The 19,311-nt window shown below is 50.6% G+C and overlaps 1 protein-coding gene, 2 non-coding genes and 1 pseudogene across 3 annotated transcripts in view; 1 reads left to right on the forward strand and 3 right to left on the reverse strand.

The window, feature by feature from the left end:
- Window positions 1-19,311, forward strand: part of LOC148665564 (antigen WC1.1-like) — a 589,159-nt gene that overhangs the window by 143,168 nt on the left and 426,680 nt on the right. The window lies entirely within an intron of this gene.
- On the reverse strand, window positions 12,894-13,012 carry LOC148665574 (5S ribosomal RNA). The gene has a single exon (XR_015938438.1). It is a non-coding gene; the product is annotated as a 5S ribosomal RNA (ribosomal RNA).
- LOC148665575 (5S ribosomal RNA) lies at window positions 13,550-13,668 on the reverse strand. Its single transcript, XR_015938180.1, has one exon. It is a non-coding gene; the product is annotated as a 5S ribosomal RNA (ribosomal RNA).
- Window positions 14,206-14,324, reverse strand: LOC148665576 (5S ribosomal RNA; annotated as a pseudogene).

The following is a 19,311-nucleotide window of genomic DNA, read 5'->3' on the forward strand; positions in this document are numbered from 1 at the left end:
ATAAAATAGAACTCGCAGTTCAGGAAGTGTGTGGGTTTCCTCAAGATGTGCGTGTGCGTGTGCGTGTGCGTGTGCGTGTGTGTGTGTGTCCTGTGATGGACAGTTGTCCTGTCCAGGGTGTGTGTGTGTGTGACTGTCTTGTGATGGACGGGTGTCCTGTCCAGGGTGTGTGAGTGTGTGTGTGTCCTGTGATGGACTGCTGTCCTGTCCAGTGTGTTCCCTGCCTTGTGCCTGTTGCTTGCTGGGACAGACTCCAGCTCCCCCAGTCTGTGACCCTCGACTGGAGAGAGCAGTGGGGAGACGGGTGGATAGAAAATAATAATCACAAGGAGGTATCAACTCCTAGACATGACATATATTGAAGAGGTGCTACATATTCTTATAAAGTGGACGGACGAGGGGACAGACGAGAGGACAGACATGTGGACGGATGAGTGGAAAGACGAGTGGACGGACGAGGGGACGAGGGGACAAGTGGACGGACAAGAGGACTAGGGGACAGATGAGTGGATGGACAAGTGGACGGATGAGTGGACAGACGAGTGGAACGATGAGGGGACAGACGAGGGGACAGACAAGTGTACAGTCGAGGGGACAGACGAGGGGATGGAAGAGGGGACGGACGAGAGGATAGACAAGTTGACGAGGGGACAGACAAGTGGATGGACGAGGGGACAGATGAGGGGACAAGTGGACAGGTGAGGGGACAGACGAGGGGACAGGCGAGAGGATAGGCGAGGGGACAGGCGAGGGGATAGGCGAGGGGAAGAGGGGACGAGGGGTCTGTCCCCTCGTCCACTTGTCTGTCCCCTCGTCCGTCCACTCATCCGTCCACTCGTCCCCTTGTCCGTCAACTTGTCTGTCCTCTCTTCTTTCCCCTCATCTGTCCCCTCGTCCGTCCATTTGTCCCCTCGTCCATTTGTCTGTCCCCTCATCTGTCCACTTTTCCACTCATCCCCTCGTCTGTCCACTCGTCTGTCCACTTGTCCACTTGTCCCCTCGTCTGTCTCTGCTCCAGAAGCGCTGGTACGTCTTGAGCTAAGTCCCTGAGCTGCGTGTCGGTGGAGACAGATGATCAGGACGAGCCGATGGAGGTGGTGGAGACCGTGGGTCAGGAGAGGAAGAGCGAGGGAGAGGAGGAGCAGGCTGCCGGCAAGGACAAGAAGAAGAAGAGGAGGTGCAGGTGAGCAGACAGGGGGGCGCTGCCCGGTTGTGTCTGTGATTCAAGGAGGAGTCTCCTCTTGCTGTTTGATGTCATGGTGACGTCTGTGTCTGTGTCCCTCACACCTGCAATAACAATGTTCTTTCCAGGTTCCTTTCCTGGTTCTGTGCCAGCTAAGATCTGGACTGGATTGGACTGGACTGGACTGGACTGGACTGGACTGGAGCTGAGGGACCCCAGACCGGACTGGACTGGAGCTGAGGGGCCCCAGACTGGAATGGACCGAAGCTGAGGGACCCCAGACTGTGCTGGACTGAAGCTGAGGGACCCCAGACCCCAGTCTGGACTGAAGCTGAGGGACCCCAGTCTGGACTGAAGCTGAGGGACCCCAGTCTGTGCTGGGCCGAAGCTGAGGGACACCAGACTGTGTTGGACCGAAGCTGAGGGACCCCAATCTGTGCTGGACCGAAGCTGAGGGACCCCAGACTGTGCTGGACTGAAGCTGAGGGACCCCAGACTGGACTGGACTGGAGCCTAGGGACCCCAGTCTGTGCTGGACTGAAGCTGAGGGACCCCAGGCTGGACTGCACTGGAGCTGAGGGACACCAGACTGGACTGGACTGGAGCTGAGGGGCCCCAGACTGGACTGGACTGAAGCTGAGGGACCCCAGACTTTGCTGGACTGAAGCTTAGAGACCCCAGACTGTGCTGGGCCGAAGCTGAGGGACCCCAGTCTGGACCGAAGCTGAGGGACCCCAGTCTGTGCTGGACCAAAGCTGAGGGACCCAGACTGTGCTGGACCGAAGCTGAGGGACCCCAGACTGTGCTGGACTGAAGCTTAGAGACCCCAGACTGTGCTGGGCCAAAGCTGAGGGACCCCAGTCTGGACCGAAGCTGAGGGACCCCAGTCTGTGCTGGACCGAAGCTGAGGGACCCCAGACTGTGCTGGACCGAAGCTGAGGGACCCCAGTCTGGACTGCACTGGAGCTGAGGGACACCAGACTGGACTGGAGGTGAGGGGCCCCAGACTGGACTGGACTGGAGCTGAGGGACACCAAATTGGACTGGACTGAATCTGAGGGGCCCCAGACTGGTCTGGACTGAAGCTGAGGGACCCCAGACTGGACTGTGGAAAACTTTCACATTATCTCCACCTGAGTCCTCAGATCGTCTGCATGACCTTGTATTATTAAGTATTATTTTAAGGTCCTGTGATGATCGTAAGATGGGGGGGGGGGGGTCACTAAATAAACCCTTGACATTAATCTGTATTGTAATTTTTGTTCTTTTGTTAAGCATCAATAAAAAAATTTTAAAAAAATCTGTTTAGCTTTTGGTTCCCCCCCCCACTGAAACGAACGAACAGAGTCTGTCCTTCTCTTTCATCCCGGAGAGTTTGTGGTTGACGGATTGAGGCCGAGAGCCCTCGTCGTCGGCGAGCCACCAGTTGACGGGGATATAGCAGGGGGAGCATCGTGTCCAATACTCCTTGAAACGAGACAGATTTCAAGCCACCTCCGTCTGAAGAGAAGGAAGTCGACCACGAAGTCCAGGGTGTCCTAGGAAGCTCTTTAGCCATCGTTTGCCCAGCAGCCATCTCACCCTGCAGCTCCCAGCTGGCTGCCCCCTCCCCACTGGAGCCCAGCAGGTGGGAGCCCAGCCAGTACCTGGAGGTGAGACTCCTGGGAAAAACTAAGGTTGCTGCTGGGAGAGGTGTTAGTGGGGCCAGCAGGGGGCGCTCTCACCCTGCGGTCTGTGTGGGTCCTGATGCCCCAGTATAGTGACGGGGGACACAGGTGCCATCCTTTGGATGAGACGTCAAACCGAGGTCCTGACTCTCTGTGGTCATTAACAATCCCGGGGTGTCTCAGGAGAAGAGTAGGGGTGTTACCCCAGTATCCTGGCCTGATTCCCCCCCTGGTCTTGACCCATCATGGCCTCCTAATCACCCCCCTCTCTGAACTGGCTCCATCCCTCTGCTCTCCTCCCCACTGAGAGCTGCTGTGTGCTGAGCGGACTGGAGCATCATCCAGGTGGGGCTGCACACTGGGGGGACTGGAGGGGATCCCCCTGACCTGGGAAGAGCTCTGAGGGGAGGGTCCAGACTTATTAATTATTATTATTATTCGTGCTGCACTGGGCTTCAGTCCTGGCAGTGAGAGGGGGACTCTGAGATCAGTACAGATACTTATGACTGTATAATAATACACGATAGGAATGGAAAACAGGGTAGCGCTGTAATCTCTTCGAAACGTTTTGAACTGCCAGAAGAAGTTTTCACAACCTGGACTCGTGAAAGTACAGGTCTTCTTCCATTGTCCGGAACAAGGTGTACCGTGTCCTGGTGATTTCTCCCGTTTCGAACTGAGTTTAATGTCGCGTTTCTGCTTTATTAGAGAGAGGCACGGAACATCCTGTGATGGACAGGTGTCCTGTCCAGGTTGTGTGAGTGTGTGTGTGTCCTGTGATGGACTGCTGTCCTGTCCAGGGTGTATGAGTTTGTGTGTGTCCTGTGATGGACTGGTGTCCTGTCCAGGGTGTGTGTGTGTCCTGTGATGGACTGGTGGATCACAATATTGATTCTCCTCCTTGATTCCCTCCTTCATCGCCAGAGTGAAAGCGGGACACGGGAGTAAAAGCTCAGCACTGCGGGTGGTGGTCCTCTCGGCCCCACGGGGGGGCTGTGGCTCCACGGGGTGGGGGTTATGTTCAAGTCCCACTGGGAATCGCACCGACGCGGTGGGGTTTGTGAACGTCCCAGACACCAAGAAAACGAGAGAGAGAGAAAAAAGGTCGTTTTCGGGGTTCAAGAAGCAACCCCGAGATTCAGGATAGTTTCCCCGCTGAGCTTACTCTGCCGAAAACACGCAGGTTTTATTTTTTTCCGTGTCTCCCCCCCCCCCCCCCCCCACAGGCCGTGAAGTTGTGTTTTTTTGCGCGGCGGTCGGTGAGGGGCGAAATTTTAATTATTTTTTTTTTCCCACAGTCTGAAACAGAAACGGCCGGGTGGTGTTGTAGAGAGGTTGACGTGCCTGGTTTTCCACGTCTGCGAAGCCCGTTTTTTTGGGGGGGGGTTGTGAGGTCCCACGCAGCGCTCGGAAAAGAAAATGGCGTCTCTTTTCCCCGCAGGACGGGGGAACCCGTGGTTTTTGGACGTGGCGTGGCCCGAAATTTCTGCCCTTGGCCGCTAGAGGGGGGTGGATGTTGGTCTTTCTTTGATTTTGGGGTCTGGGGGGGGTGCTAATTTCACTGAACCAAACCCCACGGAAACCCGTGTTGGACGTGGGGGCGCTGAATTTTGTCTTTAAATTCAAGTGCAGCTTTTGTAACCCTTGGGCCGGAAACAGCTGGACCTGTTTCCCCTGCCTGTCCGAGGTGGCGACTACCGGGGTCGTACAGGGACACCCGGCTGGCCGCTGAGAGTTGGAAAAATAAAATTTCCACCCCAAAAAAAAACAACCGCGAAAAATGTCGGCCATTTTTGCTTCGTGGCCGAGCCGTGAGCGCGTCGGGGGCGACGTCACGGGGGCGTCACAATGAGCCGCCTGACGTCACAGAGCGGCGGATTCTAGCGGGGGGGGGGGCGCCGGAGCCCCGTGAGCTCAGAGGAGTGAAGAGCGAGGAGGAGGAAAGGACTATATAGCGCTTTCTAAACACGTGTTTCTTCCAAAAAAGATTCGCGGGTTACTTCGACTTACCGGGTTACCGTGAAATCGGTAAGTCGCTCTAAAGCGCCGCTGGCGAGAAATAACAAAATAAGTTGAGAAATAAGTTGTTTTTTTTCCCGTTACTCCACTCTTATGGGTGTGATCGTGCTGTAAAAAGATATTGAGAGGAGGTGCACCTCTACACAGAGGGTGGCGGGGGTGGGGAACAAGCTGCCCAGCCCTGTAGTTGAAGCCGATACCCTGGCTTCTCTCCAGACACAGCTGGGTGAGCTCCTCCAGTCAGGACAGGAGGCTCTACTGTACAAAGAGAGTGGCGGGGGTGTGGAACAAAGCCGATACCCTGGCTTCTCTCCAGACACAGCTGGGTGAGCTCCTCCAGTCAGGACAGGAGGCTCTTCTGTACACAGAGGGGGGAGGGGGTGGGGAACAAGCCGCCCAGCTGTGTGGCTCCGCCCCCTCCCCTCCCCACTGTGACTCTGCTTGTCTCGGCAGGACGATGCACCGACAGAGATGCCGCATGGCCGTGCGTGGTCGCAGCAGGACCCGGGCCTGGCGAGTCGTCGTAAGTCCACCCCTCCCGCCCGCCGTCCAGCGTCCAGCATCCAGCCCTCCTCCGACTGACCTCTCCGCCCCCAGTAGCGCTCGCTGTATTATAATAACAATAATAATAATAAACTTCACTGATAGAGCACCTTTCATACACATAGCAGCGCAAAGCGCTTGACAGACCAGGTCTCACGGTAACACCTCTAGACGAGGAGAGACACTTCCAGTGGTGATCTTGACTGAGGACACGCCCTCGGCTCAAGAGACAGGGTCACGTGTCCAGTATGGCCTTCTGGGAGCACAGATTGCCTCTGGATGACCCAGACTCTTCCTGGACACACTGTTCACACTCACCTGTCCAGACTCTCACTGGACACACTTAAGAGACTCACCTGTCCACACTCTCACTGGACACACTGTAGAGACTCACCTGTCCACACTCTCACTGGACACACTGTAGAGACTGCCCAAGGCCCCTAGTCTCGACACGACTGGGCTGGGCTATTTGGTCAGAGCTGTCTCGGAGATGGGCTGTTTGGCGTCTTCACAGGTCACACCGGTTAGGCCGAACCCGGACTGGCAGCGGGAGAGGTCCCGGCCCAAGTCCCGGTGCTTTTCCGTAAGTCTGACCCGGTCGCCTTCCGCGAGACTGGACCGGCCGCCCTGTGGTGGGCCCGGTGCCCCACATCTACCCTACAGCTCCCCCACTCACCCCTAAACTCCCGATACCCTACAGCTCCCCCCACTGACCCCTAAACTCCCGATACTCTACAGCTCCCCACTCTGACCCCTAAACTCCCGATACCCTACAGCTCCCCTCACTGACCCCTAAACTCCCGATACCCTACAGTTCCCCACTCTGACTCCTAAACTCCCAATACCCTACAGCTCCCCACACTGACCCCTAAACTCCCGATACCCTACAGCTCCCCACTCTGACCCCTAAACTCCCGATACCCTACAGCTCCACACTCTGACCCCTAAACTCCCGATACCCTACAGCTCCCCCCACTGACCCCTAAACTCCCGATACCCTACAGCTCCCCACACTGACCCCTAAACTCCCGATACCCTACAGCTCCCCACTCTGACCCCTAAACTCCCGATACCCTACAGCTCCACACTCTGACCCCTAAACTCCCGATACCCTACAGCTCCCCCCACTGACCCCTAAACTCCCGATACCCTACAGCTCCCCACACTGACCCCTAAACTCCCGATACCCTACAGCTCCCCACACTGACCCCTAAACTCCCGATACCCTACAGCTCCCCACTCTGACCCCCACAGTCCTGATGGCCGAGAGGTCTCTGCTTGCTGTAGTGATTGAGTGAGCTCTGTGGACCTAACCTCTGTCTTGTGTCCTCGTTTCCAGCGTCTCCTAGTGGTCCGTCATTTCACCAGAGCTGAAGGTGAGATCTGGGGAGGAGACAGAGCACCCCCTAACACCCCTGAGCTAGGTTACAGGGTAAGACAGCTTCTTACTGTTGGACACACCTGTCCACACTCTTTCTGGACACACTGGACACACTCGCCTGTCCGGACTCTTACTGGACACACTGGACACACTCGCCTGTCTGGACTCTTACTGGACACACTGTACACACCCACCTGTCCAGACTCTTACTGGACACACTGTACACAACCACCTGTCCAGACTCTCACTGGACACACTGTCCACACTCACCTGTCTGGGCTCTTATTGGACACACTGTACACACCCACCTGTCCAGACTCTCACTGGACACACTGTCCACACTCACCTGTCTGGGCTCTTATTGGACACACTGTCCACACTCACCTGTCCAGACTCTTACTGGACACACTGTACACACTCACCTGTCCAGGCGTAGTCTCTGCTCCTCATCCCCCCTGCTTTGTGTCTCCCTCTCTCCCCGCTGGACAGAATCCTGTGGTGTCTTCTTGTCTCCCCGAGCTCGTCCAGAAGCTGGAGAGCGCGGCCGAGCTGCAGCTGGAGCTCCCGGGGTCGCCCGGCTCGTCCCGCTCGGGCTCGCCCAGCTCGTTCCGTTCGGTGTCCCCCCGCTCCTCGCCCGAGAGCCCCCTCCGCTCCCCGGCCCCGGCCCCCCCCTCCGGCCCCCTCAGGCCCCTGACCGCCCCGCCCCGCTGCCCCCACTTCCTCCCCGCCATGCCCCTCGAGCCCCCCCTGCTGCCCGGGGCGGTGCCCCTGCCCCTGCCCCCGCCCGTCCTGCCCCCCATCGCCCGCCCGGCCCCGCCAGGCCCCGCCTGGGGCTCCCCAGTGCGGAGGGCAAGGAGAGAGGCTGAGATGTCTGACGAGGCAAGTGGGGCAGAGTCTGTCTGTCTGTCTGTCCATCTGTCCTTCTGTCCGTCTATCCTTCAGTCCATCTGTCCCTCTGTCCATTTGTCCCTCTGTCCTTCTGTTCTTTTCTCTGTCCATCTGTCCATCTGTCTTTCTGTCCTTTTCTCTGCCTTTCTGTCCATCACTCCATCTGTCCTTTTCTCTGTCTTTTTGTCCGTCTGTACTTCTCTCTTTCTGTCTTTCTGTCCTTCTGTCTGAGTCTCTCCATGTCTCCCTGCTCTCTGTCTGTCCTGCGTTGTCCCAGCTGGGTCTCTCTCCCTGTGTCTCTCCGTGTGTCTCCCTGCCTGTCTCTCTGTCTGTCCTGCGTTGTCCCAGCTGTGTCTCCCTCCCTCCTCTCTCTCTCCGTGTGTCTCCCTGCTCTCTGTCTGTCCTGTGTTATCCCAAATGGGTCTCTCTCCCTGTGTCTCTCCTTGTGTCTCCCTGCTCTCTGTCTTTCCTGCGTTGTCCCAGCTGGGCCTGTCTCCCTGTGTCTCTCCGTGTGTCTCCCTGCTCTCTGTCTGTCCTGCGTTGTCCCAGCTGGGTCTCTCTCCCTGTGTCTCTCCGTGTGTCTCCCTGTCTGTCTCTCTGTCTGTCCTGCGTTGTCCCAGCTGGGCCTGTCTCCTCTGCTCTCTGCCTTCAGCTCTGTTCACCGATGTCCCGCCAGCCCGTCACTCTCTCAGCCTGTCTCTTGACTTACAGGAGGAAGAGGAGGTGGAGACAGCTCTTCCGGCAGGAGAGAGGAAGGAGGTCAGTGCTGGTCCCACCCTGCCCCCTGTCCTGTCTGTGGTGGAGTTTTGCCGTCTTGTCTGTCCCTGGGTCTCAGTGTCTCTCTCTCTTTCAGCCCTGTCTGTCAGTGTCTCTCTCCTCCTCCTCTCTGTCCTCAGTGTGTCTCTCTCCTCCTCTCTGTCCTGTGGTGTCCAGGCAGTGTGTCTCTCTCCTCCTCCTCCCTGTCATGTGGTGTCCAGTGGGTCAGTATTAGTGGGCTACACCCAGGCTCACTCACTGCGAGTGTGATCTCAGCAGAGTCTCTGTGCTCTTGGGACACTTGACTCACCTGTCTCTCTCTTTCTCTCCCTGTGCTGTCCCTCTCCTGCCCCCTCTCTCCCTCCACGGACTCCAGCTGGAGGAGGTCCAATCACCACCTCCTGTGAGACAGAAGAAAAAGAAGGTGGGTAATGCTCTGATCCTCTCTTTACTCCTGTCCAGTGTCTAGTCAGTGTGTCTGTATCAACCCCTCTCTCTCTCAGTGCAGTGTTCATGTACTGGAGTGTCCAGTCCGACTCTTAACGTGACTCTCCTGTCTCTGCTTCAGAAGCGCCGATGCGTCTTTTTGAAGTCCCTGAGCTGCGTGTCAGTGGAGACAGAAGATCAGGACGAGCCGATGGAGGCGGCGGAGACCGTAGCTCAGGAGAGGAAGAGCGAGGGAGAGGAGGAGCAGGCTGCCGGGAAGGACAAGAAGAGGAAGAGGAGGTGCAGGTGAGCAGACAGGGGGGCGCCGCCCGGTCGTGTCTGTGATTCAAGGAGGAGTCTCCTCTTGCTGTTTGATGTCATGGTGACGTCTGTGTCTGTGTCCCTCACACCTGCAATAACAATATTCTTTCCAGGTTCCTTTCCTGGTTCTGTGCCTGCTAAGATCTGGACTGGATTGGACTGGACTGAATTGGACTGGACCGGAGCTGAGGGACACCAGACTGGACTGGACCGGAGCTGAGAGACACCAGACTGGACCGAAGCTGAGGGACCCCAGACTGTGCTGGACCGAAGCTGAGGGACCCCAGACTGGACTGGACAGGAGCTGAGGGGCACCAGACTGTGCTGGACCGAAGCTGAGGGACCCCAGACTGTTCTGGACCGAAGCTGAGGGACCCCAGTCTGTGCTGGGCCGAAGCTGAGGGACACCAGACTGTGCTGGACCGAAGCTGAGGGACCCCAGACTGGACAGCACTGGAGCTGAGGGACACCAGACTGGACTGGACTGGAGCTGAGGGGCCCCAGACTGGACTAGACTGGAGCTGAGAGGCCCCAGACTGGACTGGACCAAAGCTGAGGGACCTCAGGCTGTGCTGTACCGAAGCTGAGGGACCCAGACTGTGCTGGACCGAAGCTTAGGGACCCCAGTCTGGACTGAAGCTGAGGGACCCCAGTCTGTGCTGGACCGAAGCTGAGGGACCTCAGACTGGACCGAAGCTGAGGGACCCCAGTCTGTGCTGGACCGAAGCTGAGGGACCCCAGACTGTGCTGGACCGATGCTGAGGGACCCCAGTCTGGACTGAAGCTGAGGGACCCCAGACTGCACTGGACTGAAGCTGAGGGGCCCCAGACTGGACTGAAGCTGAGGGGCCCCAGACTGGTCTGGACTGAAGCTGAGGGGCCCCAGACTGGACTGATGACCTTTTGTTAAGCATCAATAAATGTTTTTAGCTTTTGGTTTTTTCCCTCCCCCCCCCCCCCCCCTAAGGTTGCTGCTGGGAGAGGTGTGAGTGGGGCCAGCAGGGGGCGCTCTCACCCTGCAGTCTGTGTGGGTCCTGATGCCCCAGTATAGTGACGGGGGACACTGGACTGTAAACAGGCGCCGTCCTTCGGATGAGACGTAAAACCGAGGTCCTGACTCTCTGTGCTCGTTAACAATCCCGGGGTGTTTCTGGAGAAGAGTAGGGGTGTTACCCCAGTGTCCTGGCCTGATTCCCCCCCTGGTCTTGACCCATCATGGCCTCCTTATCACCCCCCTCTCTGAACTGGCTCCATCCCTCTGCTCTCCTCCCCACTGAGAGCTGCTGTGTGCTGAGCGGACTGGAGCATCATCCAGGTAGGGGCTGCACACTGGGGGGGCTGGAGGGGATCCCCCTGACCTGGGAGGAGCTCTGAGTGGAGAGTCCAGACTTATTAATTATTATTATTATTCGTGCTGCACTGGTCTTCAGTCCTGGCAGTGAGAGGGGGACTCTGTGATCAGTACAGATACTTATGACTGTCTAATAATACACGATACAAATGGAAAACAGGGTAGCGCTGTAGTCCCTTCGAAACGTTTTGAACTGCCAGAAGAAGTTTTCACAACCCGGACTCGTTTCTACTTTATTAGAGAGAGGCACTGAACTTTGGGGAACATGACATCCACCCAGTATTACTAGTAGGTTGATAAATATAAATGTTCTTTTTCCCCCCCGTATGATACCTCGCGAAATATAACGGCCAACTCCTTAAGTCGAAATTTAAACCCTTCTCACGCTACAAGACAGTCCGTCAACATCGCCGCGGCCCGAAGCGCGACCTTCGGTATGACGTTGGCGGAAAAGGGGGTGGGGTAAGTACGTCACAGCCGGGGGAAGCCCCTATCACGTGAGAGGGGTGCGGGGGGCGACGAGCCCCCAGGGGCGAAGAGACGTTGATTTGCGTGGGGTGTGGAAACACTACACGACCGGGCAAGCGAGCCGTTTTTTTTTTGTTTGTTTTTTCCAGAACATCAGAACAACCGCAGAGATGACCATCGATCCACCTCCAGACGTTTCCTTTTTTGTCCTCTTTGGCCCCCAAAATAAAAAAAAAACTGGGATCCATCGTGGCGTTGCCAAATTAAAACGTCAACCACTTTTCGGGCTTTCGTGCTGTCCATGATGAAACCGTCATGGTTGTGTAAGCATACGTTACGTCACAGACCGGCGGCGCTTGGACGTGAGAAGTGTCGTAACGTTTTTGAAATGGCACGACAGACAAGATCTCTGACAAGATCTCCGAAAAACCCAAACCTGTAAGATTCAATTTCAATTCAGTTTTTTTATATAGCGCCTTTCACAACAAGAATGCCCCAAGGCGTCGAACAAAGGAGTTTTTCCACACCCCCACCACCCTCTATGTACAGTAGAGCCCCCTGTACTGACTGGAGGAGCTCACCCAGCTGTGTCTGGAGAGAAGCCGGGGTATCGGCTTCAACCACAGGGCTGGGCGGCTTGTTCCCCACCCCCACCCCTTTCTGTGTACAGAAGAGCCTCCTGTCCTTACTCCAGTAGGAAATGTCACCTGGAGGCAACACACCGGCTTCTTTTAACAGATCACCTCGGGAATCGTGAACAACGGAGCTGTGTGCGGCCGTCTGTACGGAGGGGTTCAGCGCGGGGGGGCTCCGGGCTCGGGTCTGGACCCGGGGGGGGGGGGGGGACTGTCTGTGTGGAGTCTGCATGTTCTCCCTGTGTTCTTCGGGTCCAAAGACAGGCTTTTGGGCTAATTGGCTTCTGGGAAAACTGGCCCTGGTGTGTGTGTGTCCTGTGATGGAGTGCTGTCCTGTCCAGGGTGTGTGAGTGAGTGTGTGTTTGTCATGTGATGGACTGGTTCCTGTCCAGGGTGTGTGAGTGTGTGTGTCTGAGTGTCCTGTGAGGGACTGGTGTCCTATCCAGGTTGTGTGTGTGTCCTGTGAGGGACTGGTGTCCTGTTCAGGGTGTGTGAGTGTGTGTGTGTGTCCTGTGAGTGACTGGTGTCCTGTCCAGGGTGTGTGAGTGTATGTGTAAACTGTTTATTCTGGACCAGACTTCGTCATGTGTGATATGTCATGACTTCTTATATTAAGTTTTATCTTTATATTTAGTTCTACATGTGTAATAGATGCGATGTGTGTCCATAAAAAGGTTTCTCCAGGGGAAAATCAAGTTGGTTTTAAAACCGTGTTTCCTTTTTAGGGTACGTTTGCATTCCAAGTGTGGGGTTTTTGCCTTTTTATCATATTTTGGATGTGAATCTGTGGTATTTTTGCTGAGACAAGTTGCCTTTCTTATACGCGGAGGGATCTGCTCGTGAGATGTCCGCTTGGTCCATTTCTGAGCTCAGTATAAGGTGTAGAAAGCATGACTGTCATCATAACCCGCCTCTCACCCAGGTGTGGAATAATGTTGTGACTATTGCTTCAGCAATAACATGCTGATTGCATGTTTCTAGATGGGTATAACAGAGATCTCAACTACTGAGGGGCCTTATTAATAAAGTCTCCACAGCCGAAGCGCTGTGTCTCTTTTCAGCTGGCGATAAACCTTTCCTCGATCCTTTGCGGACTTGTAAAACTGTTCCTGATCAGAATAAAAAAAGCTCACGCTAATACACAAGCACCCGTGTCTCGCCAAAGCTGACAAATAAACAGACGGACAAGCCGCACTGCACGTTCGAACAGGGGAATGAGCAAGCGAGCGGGGATAGGGCGCCTCCTGCGCTTAAGAGCTTACAGCACCTGGTATTCCCAGGCGGTGTCCCATCCAAGTACTAACCAGGCCCATCCCTGTTTAGCTTCCGAGATCAGACGAGATCAGGCGTGCTCAAGGGGGTGTGGCCGTAAGCGAGAGCAAGGCTCGCTGGCACCCTTCTTATTGAGAGGACAGCTCCGTCACATCTTTTACGACACTGCTTTTTTTCCCATGCGTTTTTCTCTTCTTCCCACGTTCTCTCTCTTCACTGCCTTCGTCCCCGCTCTATTTCACTTCAGCCTTTCACTCTTGCTTCCTTCCAATGAGGACGGAGCTGCGGGAGAAAGGGCGCTATAGAGGATCGCTGTGGAGAGCTGCTGCTGTGCTTTGACATCTGAGCTCTGTGGAAAATGATCTCAATACAATTCTGAAAAACGCGACTCTCCGAACGCCAGCCGAACAAGTCTCCGCAGCCGGAGCGCTGTGTCTCTTTTCAGCTGGCGATAAACCTTTCCTCGATCCTTTGCGGACTTGTAAAACTGTTCATGATCAGAATAAAAAACACTCACGCTAATACACAAGCACCCGTGTCTCGCCAAAGCTGACAAATAAACAGACGGACAAGCCGCACTGCACGTGTGAACAGGGGAATGAGCGAGCGATCGGGGATAGGGCGCCTCCTGCGCTTAAAAGCTTACAGCACCTGGTATTCCCAGGCGGTCTCCCATCCAAGTACTAACCAGGCCCATCCCTGTTTAGCTTCCGAGATCAGACGAGATCAGGCGTGCTCAAGGGGGTGTGGCCATAAGCGAGAGCAAGGCTTGCTGGCACCCTTCTTATTGAGAGGACAGCTCCGTCACCTCTTTTACGACGCTGCTTTTTTTCCCTTGTGTTTTTCTCTTCTTCCCACGTTCTCTCTCTTCACTGCCTTCGTCCCCGCTCTACTTCACTTCAGCCTTTCACTCTTGCTTCCTTCAAATGAGGACGGAGCTGCGGGAGAAAGGGCATTATAGAGGATCGCTGTGGAGAGCTGCTGCTGTGCTTTGACATCTGAGCTCTGTGGAAAACGATCTCAATACAATTCTGAAAAACGCGACTCTCCGAACGCCAGCCGAACAAGTCTCCACAGCCGAAGCGCTGTGTCTCTTTTCAGCTGGCGATAAACCTTTCCTCGATCCTTTGCGGACTTGTAAAACTGTTCCTGATCAGAATAAAAAAAGCTCACGCTAATACACAAGCACCCGTGTCTCGCCAAAGCTGACAAATAAACAGACGGACAAGCCGCACTGCACGTTCGAACAGGGGAATGAGCGAGCGAGCGGGGATAGGGCGCCTCCTGCGCTTAAGAGCTTACAGCACCTGGTATTCCCAGGCGATGTCCCATCCAAGTACTAACCAGGCCCATCCCTGTTTAGCTTCCGAGATCAGACAAGATCAGGCGTGCTCAAGGGGGTGTGGCCGTAAGCGAGAGCAAGGCTCGCTGGCACCCTTCTTATTGAGAGGACAGCTCCGTCACCTCTTTTACGACGCTGCTTTTTTCCCTTGCGTTTTTCTCTTCTTCCCACGTTCTCTCTCTTCACTGCCTTCTTCCCCGCTCTATTTCACTTCAGCCTTTCACTCTTGCTTCCTTCCAATGAGGACGGAGCTGCGGGAGAAAGGGCGCTATAGAGGATCGCTGTGGAGAGCTGCTGCTGTGCTTTGACATCTGAGCTCTGTGGAAAACGATCTCAATACAATTCTGAAAAACGCGACTCTCCGAACTCCAGCCGAACAAGTCTTTAAGTGGAAATCTAATAAGTAAATTGATTCTTAAAATGTAGAGAGCTTTGCAAAGAAATATATTGGGGCTTTTAGATAATATATTTCAAGGATGTAATTGCTGTGCTACAGTACGTGCAGAATTTTAGAAAACAGTGCGTCAACAAAGTACACTGTTTAGGTTACTTTAGAAGACAATGTACCAAAACAGTATAGCTGAAAGTAACTGATAAGCTTTGAATAACATATCTAGTGCTTCTTCTTTCGCTTTTTGATGTAATCTGTTTTCTCTTAGGGAAAGTGGAAGTTTTAGAAGGGACAAAGCGCTGAGCTTTTTTACAGCGCAATGTCTTATGAAAACCCTGTACTGCTTGTAACAAACTGAGTCTCTGGTTGCTCCCAATATTGAAATAAAGACCTTACTCAGGTGAGAACTCTCTCTTGTGGCTTCCTTGATAGTTATATTTCCATGACACCGGTTTTAATGTCTGTAGATTGTATCTTATTTTTATTTTTTGTTTTGTTTCATGTTCATATTATGTGTTTTCACCCAGTTGACTCCAGTTAATAACAGTTCACCCAGTTAATAGCCACTTTTTATGCGTGAAAAACGGGTGATCTTTCTATCTCGTGATCAGCTTAGTATCTTTCTGTAAGTTTTTTTCTTCTTAATTAAACGTTTAAAATACATGAATTTCATAAAGACAACACACGTTTCGAACAGAAAAAAATCATATTCTGTTCTCTTCCTGGTATGTATAACAGATCAGCAGGTCTTATTTTCCCAATTGCTTTTTTCCACTGTATTTATCATAATGGCTAGCCAATGTCCTCTCTTAGCTAGGTAATGTTACTTGTGGATGTGCTTCTGCGTTGCATAAAGATGCAGCCATTCAAACTGCGCGGTAAAAACCCGCGGTACAGTAACCTACCCACAAGCCACCGCGGGGCACCGGAGGGTACCGAAGGGCAAGTGATTGGCTGGCCAAAATGACCGACAGGGGCACTCGTGGTGCATTGGTTGGTAGTGCAAAGATTTAATCATTTAATGTCTTTACTGTGCACATTTTAATCCGCTTAGTTTTGAATATTTATATGGATTTTACCACTAAAGGGAAATTTTAGTAGCTGAGCATAAAAAAAAGAGGAGCATAACGCATCTGAAGGTCATAAACGATATTAATTTAGGAACATAAACATTACTGTATGTATGTAAACTGTACTGTGTATGGCTGGTCTTGGTAGTTTAAAGAAAAAATACACACCAGTCTTCCATTTCTCCCTAAACATTTTAAGCATGAAAGTTTTATGAAACGGTACCCAAATATGCGATTGCTGTATAGAATTAATTTTAATTTAAAAAAATTATTTAACACGAACATTAAGCTGTTTACATCTTCCGCCTGAGAACAGTCACCCGTTGCTACCCAACGCAGAATGGTGATTGGCTGACACCATCTGACACCCCTCTGATTGGAGAAAAAAGACGTGCTGGTTTGCTATACATACTGTACCAGGAAGAGGATTTCTTTCTATTCTAAACGTGTATTTTAAAAGTTAAGAAGTAAAAACCTTACAGCGTACACAGATTTCTAAACTGATCAGGATCGTTATCTTTGTCTTATGCATAATAATGTTCACTGCTCTGTCCAGCAAATTAATAATAAACTTTATTTTATATAGCTTTTTAAACGAATAAGTAATTAGATTGCTCATAAACCTAATCACTTGTTTTTTCTTTTTATTTAGGCTCAGATTTCAACTATAGATCGTATTATTAATAACCATAATAACAACCAACCAACAAAAACAACCATATAAACATAATACCAACCAAAAACATAGATAACAACCACAATACAAAATCAAATAATCAAACCATTTTACTCTCGCAAAGTCCTCCAATTATCATAATCCCACCCCTTATGCAAAACCAAACCTTCCTCCCATCCCAGTTTATCCTGTTTATCATAAACAAAATCCACCTCAATTTTCAACATAAAGCATTACACAAAATCAATACCTCAACACTCCATACTCAACAACGATAATTCAGAAACAGCCAGAACATGTAACTACACATTCCCAAACAGACCTAATTTCCATAGCCCCGCCCCTTATGCAAAACCAACATCCCTCCCCTGTTCTCTCTCTCCCCTGGCGGTTGTAATTGTTTTTATTTTCAAATAAATTTTAGCAAAGTCATGTATTTTAAAAATCTTAAGATTTTTATATTTATGTCTTTATTTAGTGGTTTCATTAGTGACAAAGGCTAAACTTTCTTGGAAAAATGTATTTTATGTAAACCATGTTTGCTATTAATTCATTCAGGGCTAAAATATGTTCATTGTCTTCTAATGAAAGAAGGGTTCCTTTCGCCGTTGTCGGGAGCCTAGCCTTTAACTAGTAAGTACTGTATTTACTGGGTTTTTGAGGGGGGGGGGGTGTCTTTCGCTGGAAATCTCACCTCCTACTTTGAAAATACCCGTGAAACCGGTTCAATTCGTCACAGCCAGCACTCCTGCAGAGAGTTGGGTTGTACTTGCAGTGTATACAGTACACGCGTTATGCTCTTCGTTAATGTCTGTGAAGTTTTATTTAATCTCTGAGCCATACTGATTCTTCTGGAAGCCAGTTTCCGCCAGGGAGTAAAAAAAAAACACACTATGGTATTCTCTCCAATGCAGTGCAGTTAAAAACATACCTCTGATGCTGCTCCTAAATGAATATCGTTTATGACCATCAGAAGCTTTATGCTCCTTTTCTTTTTTCCAGTGGATTGAACAGGGAGAGGCATTTCATGATGTACTTTTCACTGATGAAACAACAGTGGCTCTGGAACAGTTTTCAACCAAGTCGTTTTATAAAAAGGGGAGATATGTACACGTTACTGAAGCTAAAAGTTTAGCCTTTGTCACTAATGTAACCACTAAATAAAGACATATAGAAATCCCTACGTTACAGACTGTATATGGCTGGTATTGGTAGTTTAAAGAAAAAATACACACCAGTATTCCACTTTCTCCCTAAACATTTTAAGCATCAGAGTCTTACATGTGGTTATTTCGAAAACGTTTGTACGTGCTCCTTCTGACCATGTTACTGTTTACTGTTACTGACCATATTAAGTTTAAGTGCCTGTGGGGACTTTTCCTGTCCGTGGGGGGTGGACAGTCTTTCATTAGAAGGTTAGTCTGTTCTACTCTGAGAATGTAGAGGGGGTGGAAAGTGCCCGCGGTCATTTAATTAGTATTAAAATCTTAGTTATCTTTCTAGTTCACAGGTTTGCATGCATAATTTAATTTTGAAAGCCACTGAGACATCTGGTACTACTGTTGTATTTATGAAAAAGAAACAAAACAAAAAACATACTAACAACTGTGCCATCCTACTCCTTAGTTAATACATTTTATTATTCATAAACAGTTAACATTGTTAGCAAAATAATTTGAATTATATTTAACCCTATTTTTTCTTTAGTTTTGTATTTAACTTATTATATGATAGTCAGACTTAATGTATATTAATGTATATTTGAACAATGAAAATATATTTTTACAAGATTTTACATTAAGCACTTAAAATTAATATGGTTAATAATAGTAAACTGTAACATGCTGTAACAAGATCGGTTAAACTGCGAAGAAAATCCTTTCAGAGAAAATGTTTCAGGTGTGAAGAACATAGATCTCCAATGCAATTTCAACCAAACCTGTTCCCACACACCCTGCCCCCACTACCATTAGAATATACACAAACATTTTAGCGTTTCATTCTGAGCAGAAGACCCTCACACCTGAAGAGTGCTGGCTGTGACAAATTAAACCGGTTTTACAGGTTTCAATCACAGACCATGTGACATGGGACTCAGTAAAGTAACACACAGCGCCACTGGATTTGATCCACAATATGGAAACAGAACCTGTGTTATTGTTGATAGATGATGTGCTTGTAACATTTTTTCAAGACGAACTACAACATTTAAAAAATGACTTGTATGTACTTGATATCTCTAATCAATCCACAGGTCCCAGCACAAAACAAAACTAAAACGCATACCGTTTCGCGCTTCTTATTAGTTGCTCAAAAGTAATTTGACCGTATGAAATGCATAATATAAACCTAGAAACATATACGTGAGCAGTACTTAAGCACTGTAGTATCGGTGTTAAGACATACCTCTCAAATACTGTAAATCAAGTTAAAAATATCTCAAGACCGATTCTGGTCGTAATGAAACCATGTTCCGTGTATGTTTTCTTTTTCATCTTGAAATAACTCATTTCTAAATACCTTTTTCACTGTTAACATCTTGTAGCAACTTTGCGACAAAATATACACTCTGACAGTTCATCCTGCTACCAACATTAAATAAAACAAATCTTAAGATTTCTATATTTTATTTAGTGGTTTCATTCGAAGCTTACAATGTTTAGGGAGAAATGGAATACTGGTGTGTATTTTTTTCTTTAAAGTACCGAGACCAGCCATATACTGTATGTTTATGTTAAGATTTCCCTTCAGTGGTAAAATTAGATATGAATATTCAATACTTAAACGGGCACAGTTAAGACATTAAATATACATATACATATTGTATATAGTACAGTTTGCATGCGGTAATATATTTATGTTACGCGATTAAAAAATAAATAAATAAAACTGAAAGGTCCAGCACCAGCTGGATTCGAACAC

The sequence above is a fragment of the Lepisosteus platostomus genome, chromosome 5, assembly GCF_059453375.1.
Source record: "Lepisosteus platostomus isolate fLepPlt1 chromosome 5, fLepPlt1.hap1, whole genome shotgun sequence".
Taxonomy (NCBI): domain Eukaryota; kingdom Metazoa; phylum Chordata; class Actinopteri; order Semionotiformes; family Lepisosteidae; genus Lepisosteus; species Lepisosteus platostomus.